Source organism: Artibeus jamaicensis, unplaced genomic scaffold (assembly GCF_021234435.1).
Source record: "Artibeus jamaicensis isolate MK-2021 breed Jamaican fruit bat unplaced genomic scaffold, CSHL_Jam_final scaffold_474, whole genome shotgun sequence".
NCBI classification, from domain to species: Eukaryota; Metazoa; Chordata; class Mammalia; order Chiroptera; family Phyllostomidae; genus Artibeus; species Artibeus jamaicensis.
The window spans coordinates 41,237,879-41,257,343 of record NW_026522046.1 but is presented as its reverse complement, the minus strand read 5'-3'; the positions used below and the strand labels follow the sequence as shown (position 1 = coordinate 41,257,343).

Sequence of the window (19,465 nt, the reverse complement as noted above, 5' to 3'; positions counted from 1 at the left end):
GACATGCTGCCCCCCAGTGGCTTGTGCAAAGCTTTGCAGCAAGAATCCAGCACAGGCGACTTGTGACTCAGCCAACCGTCCCTCAGGGTTGTGGGGGTGCTGTCACCGGCTCACAGGAGTGCCAGGAGGGGATGGGGGTCGGGTCACTCCCGGGCCATGTGCCTGGGCGACACTGAGGGGGCCTCGTGTCCAGCCTGGGCCAGGCCCAGGACAGCGCCCTTTCTCCACAGGTGGCACGCTCCTCCTGCTCACCTCGGGGTCAGAGAGTCACCAAGCACCCGTGTTGTGTCTGCATCTGCAGCTCAGAAATCCCGGGCACCTCCCCCGGAGGGCAAGGGGCCTGTGTGCTGTCTCCGTCCAGACGGTCAGAAGGCTGGTTTTCCTGGTGCTCGGGGCTGAACTGTGCCCTCCTGCAGGCCAGATGTTGAAGTCCCAGCCACCCCCCATGTGACCTTATTTGGAAATAGGGTGGCTGCAGGGGTCATCAGTCAGCACGAGGTCTTACTGGAACAGGGTGGCCCCTAATCCAACATGACTGTCCTTAGAAAAATGGGACTTTTGGACACAGACACACACCGAGATGAGGCCATGTGAAGACAGAGGCAGGGATTGGGGTGATGCTTCTATAAGCCAAGGAACCCCCAGAACTGCTGGGAGAGGGGCCTGGAACAAATCCTTCACTAGCACCTACTGGCAGAACCAGCCCCGTGGACACCTTGACCTTGGGCTTCTAGCCCCCGGGACCGTGAGGGAACAAGTTGTTGCTGCCTGTGCCCCACAGCCTATGGCACTGGTCGCAGCAGCCACAGGATGCCCACCAGGGCGCGGCTGGAGCTCAGCATCAGAGCAGGTGATAAAGAGCCCCTCACGTTTAGTACAGGAAGAGAAAGGATGGGAGCTTCCGTCTCCTTTTCTTCAGCTAGTGAGGTGGCTGAGTGTATTTTTATTTTTTAAAATAGAGCCTGGACCCTCTGGAGGGCTCATCAAAAGAGCACTGGGCCCCTCCGGAGCTCCCCATGCCACAGGCCTGGGGAGGTCGGGGATTGGCTTTCCGGTGCCCAGGTTTTGCTGTGGGGGTCGGTCTAGGGCCCACCCTTTTAGAACGACTACTTTATAGTTGATCAGGTAAATCCATCCATATTAAAATGGTAAAACTGACCCCTGACATGCCGTAACGAATGGGGGGGGAGGAAGAGCAGAGAGAGATGGTTGTCGACCCTGCCTGCCCCACGCGTCGCCCACGCGTGGGGGTATATGTGGAGACTCCCCCATACCAGGTGCTCCGTCCCGCCCCGTTGACATGATCTCTTTGGGTCCTCACAACACTCCTAAGTGGTAGATACTTTGATTATTCCCATTTGAAATGAGAAGACTGAGGCGCAGAGAGGTTAAGGAATCCGCCTAAAGTCACACAGCTGTAAGTTGCAGAGCCAGGACTCGAAGCGGGGGGACGGGCCCGGGCAGGGCAGAAGCGGGTTGTCGAAGCTCTTGGGAGCCTGTTTCGGGGTGGCACACGTGAATTCTCGTGGAAGCCAGGAGGGAGGAGAGGGCCAAGGACCCACACTGCCTAGAGGTGCCCGGAGGCGCCCTGTGTAACTGAAACCTGAGCCGACTCACCTGCTGGGCAGTGTCTATGGTTTTCCTATTTCAGTCACCAGCACCAGCCAGCTCCAGCCAATGTAATAGCGTTGATTGTCTTAGTAGATCATAATTATTTATAATGAGCATTACAATTCCTGTGAGGAGATTGCTTCTAAATTGCTTGAAAGTAGTCCTTGAGTGTCTTAAATTCCCTCCGCAATTCTTTTTGCTCTGTAATTTTCAGTAAGCTGCAGCACCGTGCCGAGAAGCGTATGTGCAGTGTGCCGACCCCGTACCGGGCGGGGAGGGCAGAGCCCTGAGCCTCCAGGTCCTGGCCATTGGGTTTGCTGGGATGTCAAACTGTGGAGGGGGGGTTTCCATCGGAGAGAGCATTTGGGGGTCTCTCCATGACCACAAGGTCACAGAGCGAGGATCACACGAGTGGAACGATCCTGTGCCTCTGCCGACCCCGGCCGGGGGCCCGAGCGGCTGCTGGCTGCACCCTCACCCTTTAGGGTGCTCAGTAAACACATGCTCAGCAGAGAAATGAGGGGACCACTGGGGTGGGTGACGTTGCCCACTGACCACAGTGGAGGGAAGGCAGGTGTGAGGCTGGTGGACAGAGCCATTCAAAGGGGCAGGGGACAGAGGTTTGGAGAGGACAGAGTGTCACCACATTGAGCTGTGTCACACGACACTACAAACCAGGAGGCTTGGACACACACAGCTCTGGAGGCTGGACACCCAAGACCAAGGTGTGGGCAGGGTGGCCCCTCCTCAGGCCTCTCCTCATGTGTGCTCACATGGCCGAGCCTCCGTGTGAGTCTGTCTCGACCGCCTCTTCTCATAAGGACACCAGTCATGTGGAATCAGGGCCACCCCAGCAGCCTCCCTCTGTCTCGGTCACCTCTGTAAAGGCCCCGTCTCCAAATACAGCCACCTTCTGGCGCGCTAGGGTCAGAGCTTCCACATTTGAATTTTGGGGACACCATTTGGGCCTGGCTGAGTTGCGTTAACTACAGCTGCAGGTGTGTGTATTAGGGTCCCCACCTGTGATGGGAGGTGGAGGGAGCAAGATGGGGCAGAGCTGGGGGTGAACTGGACGAAGGCCCCACACGGCCTTGACCAACTCCTCTGGGAGCTCTGGGTGGACTCTGACCATGAGAGAGTCCCAAGATGGGCTGGCGTGGCTGGCTCATCCCGCCTGCCCAGCCCCCAGATATGGCGTCACCTCTGGGGAGCAGCTCTCTGTGGCGAGGCCGACCCCCAGCAGCTGATGGCTGCCTGCTTTGGAGACAGGAAGGAGGCCAGGGGCCGATGCCTTCTTTGCCCAGCCTCTGAGGCTACCCGAAGCCCCAAGTTCTCTCTGTGTCCCATCTGAGGTGACCTGACCCAGCAGCCTAGACACAGCAGCCATCATGGACTATACCCATACCCCTCCTTGTCCCCTCCTGTCCTCTCCTGGCCTCACTTCCTTTTCCCTCCCTCCAGCTGCCCTGGGATGGGTCCTGCCAGTTGGAGCACTGTGCTCAAACCTCCCTCAGCTTCCTCACTCTGGGACCCCAAGCCTGGACCGCCGGCTTGAGGGGTTTCACCTGCCCCTGCATGGGGGCTCACTGAAGGCTTATGGGTGTGGGGGGATCTAGCTGGCCCTCGGGAAGGCGACTCCAGCCACGGAGCTTGGGCTTGGGCTGGGCCTGGATGGGCTGGACTGGAAGGTGCAGGGAGGCCCAAGTGGCCATCACAGAAACTGAGATCAGCGTGACAGCAGCAGAAGAGGACAGAGGGGCAGGGGAGGGCGATGCTGCAGAAGGAGGCGCCCTGTGACTCAGCGTTGGGAGCAGAACCCAGGACTGCGTTTAGACCCGCTGCCAGCTGGGCTGCTCAAGCCGTCCTGGTGCCCGGCACTTCCGTGTGGATCGGTGCTGCATGCCCCCGGACCTCCTGTCCCCAGCTCCTGGCCGGCTGCACACACAGCAGGTGGGCACTGAGCATGCAGTCCACGCCTCACACTCAGCATCGTGTTGGTGGCAGCATGTCTGTCTACAGCTGCTGAGGAAGGGGCCAGCAAGGGCTAGAATGCGAAGAGACACCCCTCCCCAATTCCCAATTTGATCATTTCTAACACAAAACTGGAATAGGCTTGTGGTACCTGAGTTCAGCAGGTTTGTAAACAGCACGGTTGGAATCTCTCTACCTCGTGTTTCTACCAGATCACAGCCCTCCAGGCCCTGACGCCAGCAGCGCCCCCTGGTGGGTTAAGGTAAACGGTTCCATCTCTCTTAGATTAACAGGAAGGCAGCACAAATGCCTGTCGCAGTCGGAAACGTAGCAGCTCTTCGCCGCTACAAAATAACGAAGATGTTTATTCATGGAAATACTCGGTACTGGTTATGGCTTCCCCCGTGGATTTCGGAAGGAGAACGTGCTGAGGCCTGTCTGGGTTTGAGCTGGCAGAGATGGTCATTTGCTGGGTATCAGTTAATCTATAGCCATGTGACAAACCAGCATGAATCTTAGCATTGATAGCCTAAAATAACCATTTCTTTGGCACTTGATTCCGGGCATTGGCAGTTAGTCTGGGCTCAGCTGAGTGGCTCTTCTGCTGGTTTTGGCCGGGTGGCCAGCGCCTGGAGTCAGCTGGTGTCAGTGGCCTTCCTCTTGAGACTGGCGGTCGGATGGGGTGACAGGTGACTTGCTGTATGCCTCTCGGTGTCCACTGGCTGTCTGTTCATATGATGGGATCCTAGCTTGCAAAGAACAACAACACTGCAAACCCTATCCACATGCAAGATCTTTTAAAGTCACTCCTTAAAAAAATCCATTTACTTGTTTTTTAATCATACATAACATAAATGTATAATTTGGCCACTTCAAAGTGTACAGTGCAGTGGCTTTATTCAGAGCCATGTCTTCCACTACCTTTGCTGCGGTCCCGTCGGCCAAAGCAAATTGCAAGAGCATCCCAGGGTCAGGGTCTTGGGGGAGAAGCCCACCCCCTGACGGTAGGAGCTGAGCGTCATTGGGGCTACTTGTGCTTGCTCCCACGGGCGGGGTGGCAGATGCAAAGGCACCTTGGAGGGAGTGTGGCATGAGGTGGCCCTCACTGTGTGGCTTGCACAGCAAAATGTCTGACGGGAAACGGGGCAGCAGGGGCCTCGGGCGTGGCAGGTAGATGACAGGCATTTGGATACAGAAAGTGGGCCCACGCTGGAGGCATGACCCTTGGTCTGCTGTCCTGAGGAACAGGCCCAGCCAGGCTGGTGGCCTGGGAGCCATCGACTGGCCTGGAGCTTGGAAAGGCGCTGCAGCCTGTTTAGGAGAAGATGTTTCATAGACACTCGCCTGGTGCTGGTTCTTGTTTTCTTTTTTTTTTTTAAGTTTTAAAAAAGATTTTATTTATTTTTAGAGAGAGGGGAGTGGAGGGAGAGAGGGAGAAAAACATCAATCAGCTATGTAGGCCCCCAACTGGGGACCTGGCCCGCAATGCAGGCATGTGTCTTGACTGGGAATTGAACCAGTAGCCTTTTGGTTTGCAGGTGAGTGCTCAATCCACTGAGCCACAGCAGCCAGGGCCAGTTCTTGTTTCTTGAGTAATGACAGTCAAAGGCAGGGCATAGCCCGGTCATGTGCATGGTAATGGAAGAAGATGGGCAGGCGGCAGCTGCTGAGCAGATCTGCCGGAGCCCAGGAAGGGACACGATGACTGTGTCCCCAAGGCACCTGGTACATGTGGAGGGGCACAGGGGGACTTTAGAAATCCAAATCTTGTCTTTGTCAGGGCAAAATGGCATTGAAACCAGGACCTCACCATCAGGCAGGTTATAAAACAGGACTGCTGGCTTTGCTATCAGATGGCTTGACTCGCAGTACGAACCTGCTATTTTATTCATTGGGGTTTGATCGCAGACCGGCTCATGTTTGTGCCTAGCAGGGGGCGTGCTCACAGTGACAAGGGTGCACACCTGGGGCCTGCTGGACCCAGGGAGGGAGCTGCCTCTGCCCACAGCACAGCCCATGGCCCACTTTCATTCCGAGTTTGGGGAGCCCACAGCCTTTCCGTATTACCTAAGGGATACAAGTGCATTCCAAAAATAAAAATAAAAATAAGGAGAGAGAGGGAGAGATAGGGAGAATACACACATCATGCGCCAAGTGTTTGGGGGGCTGTGCCACCCCAAGTGTGCATGGCGAGGCCTGCACTTAACATGTGTCGAGTGGGACATGCGTTATTTGGAGCTGGTGAGGGCCCATTAACGTAGTAACTAAGGGCGATTGAGGTCATGGGTGGGTCCTTATAAGGAGAGGAGATTGGGAGGAAGACACACACGGAGGGAGGGGACGGCCATCTGTCTACACACCGGGGTGAGAGGCCTCAGGCAACCAGCCCCACCCACAGCCCTCATGTGGGCCACAGGCCTCTGGTCCGTGTGACTGTTCCTGTTGTTAGGCCGCCCCGCCTGTGGCCCTCATAGACCAAGACGTGAAGTTGAGAGAGTGCTGCCCCTGCAGACCTGCCCCCCCAGAGGTGCCCAGGGATGCACTTGGCTGCACAGCCTTCCAAGGGCGAGAGCCTGTTTGCACAGATGGTGGTGGGCACCTTGCAGCAGCCAGGCACTGCTCAGCGGCCAGGTGGACACCATCCTCATGGAGCGCCCATGCTGGGGCGCTGGTGGGGTCACAGGCTAGGAGACAGTCCACAGGAAAAGGAGCAGACTGGCTCAGATAGCGACAGAACCCCTGGTGGAAGGATGATACTGGGGAGACTGAGAAGGGGGCGGGGCCGGAAGGTGCCTGGATGGTTGGGGGGCAGGTGGGAGATGGGGGCCAGGGTTTCAAAGAAACCTCAAGCCTTTCCCTGTGTGGACTCACCCAGGGCTCCCAGAGACCTTACGAGGCAGGGAGGGGGTTCATTAGTGCTCTTTGAACATGCAGTAAACTGAGGCCCGGAACAGCAGGGCGACCAGCTTCACCTGGAAGAACCCTGTCCCTGTCCCTGGAGTGAACCAGTTCGAGGGGCCTCCTGGGATGTCCACACTGCCCCCACCCCCACCACTCTGTGTCCAGAGGCAAATCCCCAAAGCCCTGACTTGCCCTGCGGAAAAAAAGAACCATGGATTTATTTTGCAACTATGAGGTTCAGTCTTCAGCCCATCCTGATGGTAATGAATGAGGGTTTGGTGGTTGGTTGGTTTGTGTTTGTTTTTTTGGTGTAATGACGAGGACGACGAGGTTAGGAAGCCAGCCAGATGAGAACTGAAGCTGAAAGGGGAGACACGGGTGGTCCTGTCTCCTAAGTCTCCACGTGATGCTGGGCCAGTGTCCAGGGCCCTGGGGTGGGCAGCCCAGTTTTGTCACCGGGGCTGGAGCAGTTGTGAGGTCCAAGGGGGCTTATGCATGCACGCCTCCCTTTTTCCCCCCAAAACAATGCTTCTTCTGTTATTCTGAGTATTGGGGTTTTACCCATTTTATTTCCAGTCCAATCATGTGAGGATCTTGTGCCTGGGTCTAAATCTCCAGGCTCAAGGCATTCGGTGTCCCCCTGCTCCCCTGAAAAGTCATGGAGCCACCCCTCCCCTTGTGCTAACCCACTGCGCTATTTGTTTCCTGGGAGCCTTTCCTCAATCCCACTAAGGACAGTCCTGAGTAACGCCTTTTACTAGTTCTCAGGAATCTGACGGTCCCGTGGGCCCGTAGGTAGGGGGTCAGCCTTTTCCCACAGGTGTGAGCAACACTGAGGTGGAACAGGTGGATTTTTAGAAGGAGCATGTGCTTTTTTTTCAATCCCAGAGGACATTTGAAAAAAATTATGCTAAGAAAAAATTTATAGTGTTTGCTTGCTGTGTGCATGCATGTGTGAGGTGGGGTGGGCGCGGCAGGGAGAGGCTTTCTTTTGAGAGGTCACATGTGCTGCAAGTCTCCGGCCCACGGCTCTGTGGACAAGAGCCCCCAGGGCTGCTGCTCCCACCTAAGGAGCCTGGAGCACGACTGAGATCGACAGACCCACAGCCAGAGGAATGTGCAGGTGCTCAGAGGCCTGCCTTTGTCTGCAGAGTCAGGGTGCAGTCCTGGGGTGCGGAGGGCAGTGTAAGTCCTGTGAAAGAGACAGGGGGCAGGACTCAGTGGGCGAAGCCTCGGGCCGGATGCAGCCGGCAGAGGCTCAGAGCACGGATTGCCTGTTAGGGGTATCCGGCCCCAGAACCCTGCCTGCTCCGACCAGCTGGGGTGCCCGGGGTGGGGCTCAAGCCCTGTTGTGGCCCCCCTGTTGTGGCACCCACAGCCCTGTTGTGGCCCCCCTGCCGCTGCCTCTCAGTCTTCCCTCTGGCCCTGCTGCCCTTGCTCTCGGGCATCCCTGACTCCTCCGTGGGGACTCACTTTAAAGGATGCTGATGGTGGCTCAATGGCTCTGGGTGAAGCAGGCCCTGTGCTCAGGTCACAGGTCCTCAGGCCCCATGAGGTGACAGCTGCCTACAGCAGTGACTGTGTGCAGAGCAAGCGGGCACTGGCGCTGTATGGCACACCTGCCCTCACAGCCAGTGCAAAAGCAGCGGGTTCGAGCCCTGCATGCACGGCTTCCCCACGTGCCGCATATCTGCCCGCCATCTGTCCTCGGCGGGGCACTGGCTCCTCCTGCTCTCATGACCTTGACTGGGACCTCCAGGCTGATCAGGCCGCTTCTCTCCAGACCCCTTCTGCACCAGGTCCCTGTATTCTTGGCTGACAGAGCTGAAGGATTTCTCAGTAACACACTGTCCCCTGAACAATTGCATTTATCATTGTTTTCCTGTTATGTATTAATCAAAAGCATGTAACATCTCTCCATCTGAGATTAGTGTTCACGCCTCAGACTTAGAACTCTCCAGCAAAGTTACCTTTAGTTATGGTATATTTTTATATCTTGGGTAAATGTGGTTAACTTTAGACTGTTAAAATTGCCCGAAGTGGCCCCAGAGTCATGGCTGGCTGTCTTGGCCTATTCTTGGGAACCAGAAAAGTCCCAAATGGGAACTTCCTTGTTTTACAGAAAAGGAAACCAAGACCTGAAGGGGTAATGACTTTGTCCAAGGTCACAGATCAGCTGGAAGCTGGCTCTAAGTTCCCTGGGCAGTGGGAACAGCCCGATGTCTGTGCCCAGCTGCCCTCGGAAGCCTTCCCTGGGGTCATCCACCAGCCGGTGTGCTCTCCCGGGACCCAGCCAGAACCACACCTCTGTGCCCCTGAATGAGCCTTGGTGGGAAGGCTCTCCAATGAGGGTCTCAGAACTGGAGGAGCCCCTGTGGGCTGGGGGGTGGGCAGCTGCCTGCCATTTGACCTTGGCATCGCCTCTGGGGCTCTGGTTTACTTACCCGAGAAACGGGAGCCTGGCAAGCTTGAACCAGGCGTCCCTCCCCCAAGGCCCAGCTCACACTCACGATGGCACTTAAATGCTACTCTCCTTCTCATTCACTGCAGAAATCCCCCCCTCACTCTATAAATCTGGGTTGCCAACACTCCAGGCAAGAATTGCCCTTTCCCCATTTTAACTTGGGCAACTGGGGGCCCGAGTTTCTCTCCTAATAAGAAAGCATCAGTCACTACTGGGGTCAGAAGTTCCGGTCCTGTGGTCGAGTCAGGGGGCTCTGCTGCCAGCTGTATTCTGCTGGGTGAGCGAGGCAGCTTTGCTGTGCCTCAGTTTCCACAACTGTAAAATGGATGCCTACGGTCTCTACCTGAGGCCTTGTTTCCAGAAGGAGCTGAAATGCATGCACATAATAGGCTCTCGACACACCTGAGTGATGACCCCATCCCAGACGCTCGGGGCACCGAGGGGCTCGGCCAGCAGCTGAGGGCTGGCTGGTGGACTTCCAAGTTCTGCCGCAGTGTTTACTCGGTTCCTATGTTCAGAGGAGCTTTTCCAGAGGCCAGGTCCTGCTCGGGTCGGGTATGAGTGATCAGAAATTCTGACGGAATAGAGATTGGCTCTTACTGATGGCACTTTACACTGTAGAGACCAAGGCAGTGTTTTTTTTTTTTTTTTTTTGCTGATATAAAAGCTCCAAGTAACTATAAAGAGGCCATCAAATATCTAAATGATGAGGTGCATTTTAATTAGCTTTAACGAGTAATTACAAAAATGTGTGCATGTGATAAACTTAACCTGATATCACCGCCCAGCACAGGGCTAAAGGCTTCCTTCCCTCTGCCCGGGCGGACACACGTGGGTGGGCGGGGCTTGCCCTTCCTGAAGTTTGCTGCGCATGCGAACACGTGTCCTGCTTTCTCGTACAGGAAAGGGGTCACGGCGCCCCGATCACTCTGCCTGTTTAGTTTTAACTTACATCTTGGAGATTATATAATAGCATGCACAGCGTTGCTGCATTCTATTGGTGTAGTGTTTTAAATTAAAAGTACTATTCCATGACTGTTCTGGAGTGCATTTAACCAGGTCTCAGTGAGTCTGTGCTGTCGGAAGGTTCCCCTGCACACGCCTGCGGGAGCTGGCGGGGTCCGAATGCAGCGTGAGTGACTGAAGTGGCTGGGCAGGGCCCGAGGTTTGACAAACGTCCCATTTCCATGAACATTACCAACCACAGCTTTTTATTTCAACGACAAGGAACTTGCGAGGTGAGCAGGTGCACGTACGTTTATTTCAGTCTGGGTGTTTCATGAAATAATTCCAGGAAGCTCCAAATCAGGCAGAGCCAGCAGTAACCCCGGCACCCGGTGCTTTTAAATAGCTCTCAGGTGGAACTTGTTCAAGCTCCAGAGGAACAGGTGGACCTGCGGCCCTGCGGCCCTGAGCAGGCGTCAGGTCACCTCCAGGAATCAAGTAGAGAAAGCCACATGGAGATGACCCTCTGCAGTAGTCATCGGTTGACAAGGCCGTCTGGGGACAGTCCTGTTAGCTGCTCCCTCTATCGGCTCAGCTGCAGGGCAGGCCCCCTGCTGGGATGCAGAAACCTTTCCCCTCCCCTTGGCCAGGCCAAGAGAGGACAGGGGTCAGTGACCACATACAAGTGGCTGGACTAGTGCAGCCAATTCAGGGCCATTGCCACCCCTCCCCCCAGTGGGGGAACTTCCTCTAGGGTCTAAAACCAACACAACGTTGCAAGCTGGTGTCAACTCTAAGTCAGGGGACCACCGCACACACGCACACACGCACACACGCGGGTCAGAAAGTCGATCCTCCAGCGGAGCCAAGGCTCCCAGGACGCTCCGCACCGGGCCACCACCCCTGCGGTGGACCTCAGACGGCCACCTGGATTCGGGAGGGGGAGCTCATGCCCGGAAACCCCCTCCCTGCCCTCAGGCGATTTTCCCAGGGAGGTGGGGGGAATCTAGGTGGGGTCGCAGGGCCCACGGTGCTGCCTTCCTGCCCCACCTCTGCCCGACCGCCCCCACCACGCTGGGCCCCTGGCCCTAAGTCAGGTAACGGCGCCTGTGCCCCCGCGGGCTCGCGTCCCTGCGCCCCTGCTCAGGCCGCTCCACGGTCCTCGCTAGTCCCGCACCCCACGTGGCCCTCCTCCTGGATCCCGTCATTCCTCGGCCCGCGTGTCCGTTATAGGGCCCGGCAGGTCCCGTCCCGGCCGGCGCCCGCCCTGCCCCCACCCCACGCCGTGCCCCTCGCCCCTCCGGGTTGCCTGTCCGCGTGCTCCCCAGGACTCTACGCCCCAGTCCCCCTGAGCGCTCCCCTGTCCCCCGGCGTGGCGCCCCTGCGTGTCTCCTGACCCCCCCACGGCGTGTCCCGTGTCGCCCCCCCGCCGCGTGTCCCCCGCCCCGCGCGCCGGCGGAACTGTGGGATCGGCGCGCACAGGAAGTGTCGGGGCGGCGCGGCCGAGGGCGGAGGGCGGCGGGCCGGGCGGGGGGATGGGGGCCGGGGGCGGCGGGCGCCGCACTCGCTGAGGCCCGACGCAGGGCCGGGCGCCCAGGGCCGGAGCGCAGGCCGGAGCGGCCCGGAGGCAACGCCGGGGCCACGCGCGCGACGAGCAGGTGAGCGGCGCGGCCGCTGCGGAGGTCCGGTCCCCATTCGGCCGCCTGAGGTCGCCCCCTCCCGCCCCGGGCCCCGCCGCAATGGGCCAGCCGCGCGCCACCGGGCGTGGGGCCTGCGGGACGACAGGGCCGAGGGGTCCGCGGCCCGGGTCCCTCCCCAGCCCCACCACCCGGTCCTCCCCGGGGCCTTGCCCAGCAGAGGCCCAGGCCACTTTCCCACCTGCCTGCCGCGGCCGCTGCACCGAGTGCGCTGGGCCCAGGGAGGGGGCACCCCAGGCCGGCCTGGCAGCTGGCCAGAGGGCGCGCCACCCCCTCCCCTCACCCCGGACTAAGAGGGGTGGAGGCTATGCTCCATCGCGAATGCCACGCGCCCCCCACCCCTTCCCGTGTGGACGAAGCTGGTGACCCGGGACCCGCGGGGTGTACCCCTCCTCCGCGACCCAGCACGCGGCGCCCGGGGTTGGTTTCACTCTTCGCCCGCCGGCCGGCAGGGGAAGGGGTGGGGGAGGGCCGCAGGTGTACTTACTGCAAGGGAGGGGCGCGCTGAGTTTCCGTTCGGACCAAAGGCTGACTATGAATTTCCAGGGTTCCAGTCAGGCGATGGGTCCATAACCCCAGAGCCCTGGGGAGGAAGCCGCCCCCACCCCAGGGCCACCCGGGGAGCTCCAGGTCCCCAGGACAGGAGGATTATTAGCAGTTGATGCTACCTTGAAAAATTGTACAGTTTTTTTTAACTTTGAGAGAAGTTCAGTGACATAGGAAAAATGCTTTTTTAAATAAATGGCCTCCCAGGCCTTTTTTTAAAAAAGCATAATGTTAAGTCTTGTCTAAGGGAATATGTGAGCCGTTGGGGGTCTTTTCATAGGAAATATCATCTGTGAGAAGGAAAAATGAGGGCTGTTGGTCTTGAGACAGGTTGGAATGAGACGTGGCCACTACATTAAAAGTGAAAACCATCCCAGAGACGGCCCAGACCGGTGAGGGGGGCTGGTGCTGATGACCCCAGGGGTCACCTCTAACCCAGAAGGCCCCCTGCGTGCTCAGTTACGGCCCTGCAGGCCGGCCACGCTCACCTGGGGGCTGATCATCAACGCTCTTCCTTCAAGAGCTTCCTATGAGGCCTTGGTCAGACCCTGGACATTCTCCAGTGTGATCACTTGCTTTCTGTTCTCTGTCCCTCCCTTCGTCCCCACCCCCACCCCAAAGTTTCAGAGTTAGCCTGTTACAGTGCACCTCTGTATCCATTTCTTGTGACCGCTCACAAATTGTCTGGATTACATTGTTTGAAAAAGAAGATGCATGTGACAGACATGCAGCCTGCACAGGGCCTCTCCTTGGCCTCGGGAGGTGTAGGTGCCTTGACATTTGGAACCAAACTGCATGTGCTTGGCTGGAGCCTCTGGTCACCCGACCTGCGGGGGGCCCTGCCTGGGCATCTCTGCTGAGAAGCCTGCGTCTCAGCAGCCGCCTGCAGTGTTTGGGAGAGCAGGGCTCAAGTCAGCACTGTGGACGGTGCAGGCGGACTCAGGAGGGGACCTTGAATTGCAGAGTCCTGGTTCTAGAAGCTGCTCGGGGCAATGGGGGGGGGGCATGCTGCAGCCACCCCTGGGCTGGCAGGGATCCTCCCTGTGTCTGTGATCCCACTGGTGTGTCAGGGCTGCGGAGGCAAACTGGAAGTTGTTTTATTTTGGAAGTTAGAAAAAGAGCGTCCACCAAAGTGATCATTTCCACTCCTCCTTCCCTGTTAACTAGCAGGTGGTCCTGATACCCTGGGTTAGCCCCTGGCATGGGCTACCTCTGGTCAGATGTTGATCTTGTACAGAGTGGTCTGTGAAAACAGGGAGGGTCAGTTACCTGCTGGAGGTCACAGATCAGTGCGGCGAGACTTTAATCTAGGCTGCACGGACTCTTGTCTTGTGAGACCCATCAGTCTGCTAGAAGTTGGTGACTTTTGTCCCTGGTTATATCAGGGTGAGGGGGCGGGGACCATGGAAATCCCTACAAACATGAGAAACAAAAAACATGTGTTTGAGAGGAGCCAGATTTACTGGGGTTTTGGCAGGGAGGGTCTGGGTAATTTTTCCGGTCACATTTGACCCTGAAACACACACCTTCCATTGACCTTCAGCCCGATTTCACGGGAGATCCGGGAGGGGGCCAACCCCTCACTGTAGCAATTCCCTCCTTGTCACTGTCACTCGAGTGCACCTGTGGCAAAAGTGGTGGCTTCTGCTCCCATCCTTGTCTCCGATCTTTGGCCTTGTCAAACACTCTTAATGTATTTACTGTTACAAGGTGCTGCTGATTGATGTTGAGAGAGCAAAGCATTGGGCAGATTGGTTACATTTGTTTTCTTTTTGAACGGTTTGTGTAACTGAGATCTTTGCTGCTTAGTCTTCTCATTAAGAAAATTTACAGTGCAGTAAATTTTGTAAGATGGTTGCTAAGAAATTTATGGTTTTTACTTTGGTAAATTATTCTTTGGTCAACCGAAGAATGCTTGACGTTTTAAATGGGTTGTTTCCAATCGTAAGGCGGAAGGATTGTGACTGACCTATTGTTCCTAAAACCACTTGGCAATCGTTTTAAAATTAGCCCTAAGTTACTAATTTTAAAATGCTGCATTTTAGGCAAACGTGTTAGTGGTTCATCCTCTGGCAGTCTTTCGTCTAGTTACTTGGAAGAATTCGCCATGTTTGATTGTCTTTATTAAGCAGCGCAGGAGCCCAAAACACAGATAACCTCGGGGGCCGTCCCTGTGTTTATCTGCAGGTGGGGTGGAGGGGAAAGTTGGCTGAGTGCTTACTGCAGGGGCGAAGTCTCCGAGTGGCCCTGGGCCCTGCGGTGGCCCTGTCCAGGTGTTTTCCCTGGGAGCCAGGAGGGTTGCAGAGATGTGTTAGAGGCTAGTGTCACCAAACTGAAAGAAACACGCATCCTTGGACATGTGACAGACAGAGTTCTTCCTGGCCAAGCACTTTGCGTTGTGGAGGAACAGCAGCCGAAGCTGGGCGCCCCTGCCTGGGCAGCGTGGCTGCAGCGGGAGGCCTGTCCCTGGGCAACTTGGCCGGCCATGCATCATTCATGTGTGGCATCTGTACTCCTCCCTGAAAGTGGGAGGTTGGAGTCAGTCATGAAGAACAGCAGTGACCGCTTCCAGCACAAGCAGCAATGAACTCTGCTGCTGGGGGGGGGCCCTCGCCCAGCCCTGTGCTCACAAGGACCCGGTCCCCTGTGGTCGCCAGCCAGGCAAGGGCTGGGTCCCTGAGTGCCAGAGGTGGCGGTTTTCTTTCTTCAGCATGTGGTTCGTTGACCTGAAAACTTTCCAAGTATGTGCCGCCGTGAAATGTGTCCCCTCCTGAGTAATTTAGGCTTTGCGTGTTGTGTTTGTAACAACAGCTACAGTTATTGCAACAGTGAGGCGTTTTGTGTGCTGATTTTGTTGTTTAATTTCAAAACAGCGCTGTAAGGACAGAGGTGTTGCCCCGTTACACGAATGAGAAGCTGAGGTGGGTGAGCTGGGCCAGGGCCGCTGAGAGAGCACTCGGTGAATCTAGATCGCAAACGAAGGCGTGATCGAATCCAAATCTCCCCGATGCTCGGGAGACTCAGTGTCTCAAAGGCCTGCGTTTCAGAGACCGAGACTGAGCACCTGGCTTCACAGAAGCATTCATTCATGAACTCCTCACTTGCAGAGGGCTCTCCGTGGCCGGTGGGGGTCAGGAAAGCCTGTCTGAGATGATAGAGACAGACGGGCGCCGGATGTTGCATCGGGAAGAATAGGCATTCACTTTTATGCAAATTCATTGTGCTCAGCTTTTCATCAGATAGCAGGTAGGACGGAAATGAAGAACCGTCCATTGACAAAAGTTGCCGATGATTGCGTGAACCTCTCCATAGACCGACTTTGAATCTAGACTATTGTCCTAGTCTAATTGGAGTGATTGGTTGAACAAATGAAGGAGTCTGCCTTTGATTGGGAAGATGCTCATAATCCTTATGTTCAGAGAGAAATCACTCAATTGGTAGACCTTGCAAAATACGGTCCAACAGCAGGAATTTTGGCCAAATTTTCTTATGGGAAGGCTGCCTCAGTGTGGGTTCTTTAGGAGGCAGATGTCAAGGAGGGAAGGACCAGGAGGTTTATGGGGAGTCGGAGGCTGAAGGGAGAGGGCTGGAGGAGGTGGGGAGCCCTGGCCCATCATGCTGCTGTGACCCCTCGGAGGGGACCAGGAAGGATGGAGGCCCGGGGAGGGGCTTCCACCTGGGGTCGTTAGGCCAGGATGCAGCCCACCCCAGAAACCCCGCACCGCTCCGCCCAGCCCTGCAGGAGTGCCCCTTTCTGAGCCCCTGTGGGGGTCCTGGAGGCTGGAGGCTCCCTTCCCGCCATGCAGCTGGTCCTCTCAGTGAGGTCTGAGTGACAGAGCTCGGTGGCTTCCTCAGAGACTAGGCTTAGTGACTCAGTCATCCACAAAAACGGATGGGCACAGTGGAAATAATCTCAGCTGTTAGCAGTCACACGGCATCGGTGAGGTTCGGTTTGGCTTCAGAGAAAGCCCACGGTTAGGGCAGGTCTCCTGAAGCCGACACTTGGCCCCTTCCTGCACTGTTTGAGTGTCCCAGCAAAAGAAGCAGGTGCTTCCAGATCGGTGGCACGCATCCCTGTGCGGACGTCGTTCCCAGTTTTCTACCCTGAGGCCCCTGCCACCGGAACTGAAGTTCTGGAACATCCGGGAACAGACGTGCCGTAGCCTGCAGGCCGGTTCTGGCTCCAGACCAGCTCGGCCTTGTCCCGGGGCCACGCCCGCTTGGCCCCTTCCCCTTCTTCCCTTCGCATTTGAGAGAGTTACTGGGTGTAACGGTTTTTGTTTTTGGTGAACAAAGCTAGTGTACGTGAAAGTCGTGAATGCAGATCCTGACGGGCTGGGCAGGAAGGTGAGCCGGGGACGCGGCAAAGAGGGCTGCCCGGACGCCAGAGGTGGCCGAGCCCCAGCCCCGACCCCCGTCGACATGACCGGGCGGGCGCAGGCCCAGAGCTAACGGGTCTCTGGCTGCTGCAACAAGCCAGAAATTTGGGTTTTATACACAAGTATTTTTAACAGACTGTGCAGGCAAATAAAAAATGTTCCTGGTTGAATCCAGGAACCTGTAGGCCTCTATTTTTACAACCTCTGGTCTAAAATATTTGCTTCATTTTTTGAAACAACGTAACCAAGCTAATTGATGAGGATAAAACTGGCTCGTCCCAGATACACACAAGAGGCGCAAGAAACCAATTGGCAGAAACCTGCGCCTTTACCTGCAGATGAGAACAGAGCTGTTCCACCCCATCACGCTCGGCAGCTGGAAACAGGATGGGGTTCTGGGGTGACAGGTGGAGGAGAGAGAGGCTGGTGCCAAGAGCAGGTTGGCCGGGACACAAGGGGACGCCAGGTTTCTCGGAGCGCCTCCTGCGCGGTCTCGGTTGGTTTCCGCTCCCGCCTGTTGGTGCACGTGCAGTGTCCTATGTACCGGTAGCAGTGCGGACACGCTAGAATTCACGCGGTGGTGCTGGGCTGTTTCCCAGCCGCCTGTCTGGAGCTCCACAGCCCCCCCACAGTGTGCACGGTGGGCCCTCAGGCTCTTCGGCGCCTGCTGTTGTCACTGATTTTCACCAATAGGATGAACGCAAACATCGTGCCTTAGTTGTGGCTTTGCTTCCCCCTTGAGGACGCTGAACACCTGCTTTTAGCTGCGGGCCGTGCGTGTTTCCTCCTCTGCACTTCCTTCACCCACTCCCGCCGGGTCGTGTCTTTTCGTTCGCATCCCTGACCTGTAGTTCTACTCGCCATGCTTCCTCATGTAGTTGTGGCGCCAATCCTGTGTTGTGATGTGTGCATCACATGCCTCTCCTCAGTTGTGTCTTTTTTTTTTTTTTTTTACTTTATTCTGATGAGCAGAAATTCTTAATTCAATGTAGAGTTAAATCTTTCCATAATGGGTAATGCCTTGTGGGTGTTGCTGAGAAGTTCTTCCCGACCCTGGGGCTCCCGTATTTTCTTGTAGAAGTTTCCAAGTTTGCCTTCCGCACTGAAGTCCTCACGCCCCTGGAGTGGACCGTGTGTGGTAGAAGTGGGGGGCCCCGGCTCTCTCCTGTCCTCACACCAGCCCTCAGCTGGTGGGTCCCCTTCCCCTGCTGACCCATGGTGTCCAGGCCGCCTCGCCTGGTTGTCCGTTCCACTGGTCGGTGTGTCTGCGTGGGCAGCACCCTGCCGCCCAGCTCGCCGCCCGCCCCGCTGTCTGGATGCCCGCCCCTGGGTCTCCAGAGCCTGGCTGTTCTTGCTCTTTGCTTTTCTGCATAAGTGTTAAAATCGGCTTGTCAAGTGTCATGGAAAGTTGTGTCAGCATTTTGATTGAGATGGCATTGACTCTGTAGGTCTGTTTGGGGGTGTTTTTTATCCTTACACTCTTCAGCCGTCCTGCAGTGAACGGAGGGCATGTGTCTCCATAACGAAGACCTTACGCGACTCGCAGTTAGGTTCTGTACCAGTCCACGCGCTGTCTTGGACTCTATGGTGAGATCCCCACCCCAGGGACCCTTATTGTTTGTTGCTTTTGTGAGTGGTGTTTTTACCGTTTATTTTTATTTATTTATTTTCAGAGAGGAGGGGAGTGAGGAAGAAAGGAAGAGAAACATCAATGTGTAGTTGCCTCTTGTGCGCCCCCCAGTGGGGACCTGGCCCTCAACCCAGGCATGTGCCGTGACTGGGAATTGAACTGGCAACCCTTTGGTTTGCAGGGCAGCACTCAATGCACTGAGTCACATCAGCCAGGGCTAGAGTTTATTTTTAATGCAAAACTTTTCCAGCTCCTTGTTAGTGTTGTATAGACGGTCCCCTCACCAGTCTCAGTTTCTTGTCAGTGGTTTGTACATTTCTGGGGTTTTCTGTGCGGACATCTGTATTATCTGGGAGTGGTAGTGGCTCTGTTTTGTCCTTGTGCCTTTAATGTCCTTCCCTCCCATATGACTCCTGGGCCTTGCCACTGATGCTGGATGGAAGCATGATAGGGTGTTCTCGTCTTGTTCCCCTTGTGCTGGTGTAAACACAGGTGTTTGGCTCTGAATTGCCCCATTGCTCCTCTCTGGATGGGAGGCAGATGGATGGAGACACACACAAAGAGGTTAAAGACTCACCTCCGTGGTCACCAGGGACATGCCAGAGTACAGCCACAGGGAGGTGCTGGCCTGCCCGCCAGGGTGGCCCAAGGGTAAGCCTGCCTCAGCCCAGCGCTTCAGAGACCTCGGCTGGATCTGCAGAAGAGGCCATCTCGTGAGCAGGCCCGACCTGGGGCACGTGTCAGGACCCTGGGTGGGATGGCCACCTGACTCTTTACAGTGGCCATGTCCCGGGGAAGAACAACGTGGCCCGCCAGCTCTGTTCAGAAAAAGTGCAGCCACTGTTAATGTAACGAGAATGGTTTGTGCAACATCCGTGTAGCCTGGCAGCCAAGGGGAGTGGCCTGAATGCGCATGCGTGAACGAGGACGACTTCACTGCACCAGTCAGTGGGGGCGGCAGACACTGTCGAGTGTCACATTCAAAATGACTGAGTGAGTAGAGCAATGACTCTTCACCCAGTTTTGCATCAAGCGTGGATATTCCTCTGTGGAAACTATTCGGATAATTCGGAAGGCCACAGCTACGGACAACTGGGGATTGGCACCTTCATCACGGCAATGCATCTATTCACGCATCCTGTCTCATGCAGAGTTTTTTTTGTGAAACATCAAATCACCCAGGTGACTCAGCCCCCCTACAGCCCAGATTTGGTGCCTTGTGACTTCTGGCATTTTCCAAAACTAAAATTGCCTTTGAAAAGGAAGAGATTTCAGACCATTGATAAGATCCAGGAAAATACAACAGGGCAGCTAATGGCGA

At 56.2% G+C, this 19,465-nt stretch overlaps 1 protein-coding gene across 2 annotated transcripts in view; it reads left to right on the top strand.

Moving 5' to 3' along the window:
* The first annotated feature begins 11,429 nt into the window (after window positions 1–11,429).
* The window catches only part of AGPAT3 (1-acylglycerol-3-phosphate O-acyltransferase 3), an 80,615-nt gene continuing 72,579 nt past the window's right edge, over window positions 11,430–19,465 (top strand). Inside the window, exon 1 of one of the 2 annotated variants that reach the window (XM_053657636.1) lies at window positions 11,430–11,550. The gene's annotated coding sequence lies outside the window, so the exon portion shown is untranslated. The remainder of the gene's footprint in view (window positions 11,551–19,465) is intronic. The other variant, XM_053657634.1, reaches the window with a different exon arrangement.